We start from the raw sequence: 2,991 nt of genomic DNA on the forward strand, positions 1-2,991 counted from the left end.
AGAGTTAGTGCCTGAAGGTGAGATGCTTTGTCAGTTCTCGGAGTTGGTGGATTTGCACTCCAATTTATAAATCTAGAATCAAGACACAGGAAGGAGGTTCCTCATGATTGAGAAGCCCAATTTATGAGCTGGGCCGTTTAGGATTGAGATAACACTTAATGGTAAGGTCAATAAGGATGTCATCATTAAAACCACTAGCTGTTGGAAAACTCATCCAGTTCACTAACATCCTCTAGGGAAGGAAACTGCCCTCCTTACCTGGTCTGGCCTCCATGTGACTCCAGACCCACCGCAATGTGGTTGCCTTTCCTACCCTCTGAAATGAGCTGCCAAGCTCATTAACACCAGGGCAGTTCAGGAGGGGGAGGAAATGCTGGTTTGAGTAGTGAGGCTCACATGCCAGGGATGAATTTTCATAAAATCCTTACAGTGTGGAAGTAGGCCATTTGGCCCATCAAGTCCAACACCGACCCTCTGAAAAGCATCCCACCCAGACCCAGCCTACACATCCCTGGACACTATGGGGCACTGGAGCATGGCCAATCCATCCTAACCTGCGCATATTTGGACAGTGGGGGGATATTGGAGCACCCTGAGGAAACCCAGGCAGACGCAGGGAGAATGTGCAAACACCACACAGACAGTCACCTGAGGCTGGAATCGAACCCGGGCCCCTGGTGCTGTGAGGGAGCAGTGCTAACCACTGAGCCACCATGCAGCCCCAGAATGAGGAATACAAACCCTGTGGTTATCATAGAGTCTACAGAGTGGCTCAGCGGTTAGCACTGCTACCTCACAGCAACAAGGTTCGATTCCAGCCTAGGGGAAACTGTCTGTGTGGCGTTTGCACATTCTCCCCATGTCTGTGTGGGTTTCCTCCCATAGTCCAAAGATGTGCAGATGAGGGGGATTAGACAATGGAAATGCAGGGTACAGCCAATAATGTTGGTGTCAGTGTGGGGGGGGGGAAACAGTTTGGAGGATGGGATGCTCTTCGAAGGGTCAGTATGGACTCGACAGGCCGGATGGCCTGCTTCCACACTGGAGGGATTCTATAATTCAACTACAGCGGGCATTGATCCTGTGTGAGATACCAGGAGTATTTCCACAAAAAAGTGTTCGGCTATATTTCACTCTCTGTGCAGTTGTCTTTGTTCATTCCCAGGACGCAGGTCACTTTCTCGCTCTGAGCTGAAAATGTGTTGCTGGAAAAGCGCAGCAGGTCAGGCAGCATCCAAGGAGCAGGAGAATCGACGTTTCGGGCATAAGCCCTTCTTCAGGAATCGTGGAGAACTTCCTGTTCCTTGGATGCTGCCTGACCTGCTGCGCTTTTCCAGCAACACATTTTCAGCTCTGATCTCCAGCATCTGCAGTCCTCACTTTCTCCACTTTCTCACTCTGTCAAGGCAAGCATTTATTTCCCATCTGGGGTTGCCCTTGAGAAAATCATAGAGTGCCTGGTATGGTTCTGTCCGTTACAGCTCAGTGCAAGGGCATTCTGTGGGAGTTCCTTCACTGCAACAGCATTAGACCGCGCTCTCTCTCTCTCTCTCTCTCTCTTTCTCTCTCTCTCTCTCTCTCTTTCTCTCTCTCTCTCTCGCTCTCCCATCGCCCTGTATCTGCCTTTGCTTCAGAATGTAGCCATTTTCAAATCATTCTGCCTCAACCTTTCCCTGCAGAGAAACATTCTGAGCTTGAACACTTCAGCGAATACAACAAATTTCTCCAAAATGCTCCACTCATTATCTGAAGATGGCTTTCAACTTGAACTCTCTCTCTCTCTTTGTCAGAGAAAATAGCCTAGTCCTCTTTGAGACATCAAAGCTCACTGAACAAAAACAGAAATCGCTGCAAGAACTCGGCAGGTCTGTCAACATTTACGTAGAAAAAGCAGAGTTAATGTTTCGGGTCCAGTGACCTTTCTTCAGAACTCGTTGTAAAACTCATAATTTTTAACAGATTTACAAACAGCTACAAAGCATGTAATTGTCTTGCCTCCCTTAGGAATGTTAAAGAAATAATAACAGATTTCTATTCAGGGAATGGTATTCTTCGGATGAATATGGAGTGTACACTCGCGATGGATTTAATGGACTTTCTGTAACATGCTCATTACTGTCTGTTTTCTCACCAACCTGTTTAGAGATGTGAAGACACACTTCTAGAGCAGGTGGGACTCTAACTCAGGCCTCCTGGCCCAGCAGTGAGGACGCTACCACTCTGCCACAAAACCCTGACTGTCTGTGATCCTGCATCATTCTCAGCACAACCTCTTAGCATCATCGAGTCCTACAGCACAGAGTCAGGCCCTTCGGCCCAGACTGGTCCATGCCGACCAAAATGTCCATCCACCCTGACCCCATTTCCCTGCACTTGGCCCACGTCCTTCTAAATCTTTCCTATCCATGTATTTGTCCAAATGCTTTTTAAATGTGGTTAATGTACCCACCTCAACCACTTCCCCTGGCTGCTCAATCCATATGTGTACCACCCTCTGTGTAAGGAAGCTCCCCCTCGGGTTCCCTTTTATTCTTTCCCCTCTAACCTTAAACTGATGCCCTCTGGTCCTCGATTCCCCAACCCTGGGGAAAAGACTGAGTGCAGTCACCCTATCCATGCTTGTCATGATCTTATACACTTCTATAAGGTCCCCCTCAGTCTCCTACGCTCTAAAGAAAAAACTCCGAGCTTGTCCAACCTCTCCCTATAACTCAGACCCTTAAGTCCTGGCAACATCCTTGTAAATTTTTTCTGCACTCTTTCCAGTTTAATATCATCCTCCCTATAGCAAGGTGGCCAAAACTGAACACAATACTCCAAGTGCGGCTTCACCAATGTCCTGTATAACTGCAACATAACTTCCCAACTTCTATACTCAATGTTCTGCCTGATGAAGGCCGCTGTGCCAAAAGCTTTCATCACTGCCCTGTCTACCTGGGACTCCACTCTCAGAGAACCGTGCACCTGAACTCCAAGGTCCCTCTGTTCTAC

The sequence above is a fragment of the Hemiscyllium ocellatum genome, chromosome 5 (genome assembly GCF_020745735.1).
Source record: "Hemiscyllium ocellatum isolate sHemOce1 chromosome 5, sHemOce1.pat.X.cur, whole genome shotgun sequence".
Taxonomy (NCBI): Eukaryota; Metazoa; Chordata; class Chondrichthyes; order Orectolobiformes; family Hemiscylliidae; genus Hemiscyllium; species Hemiscyllium ocellatum.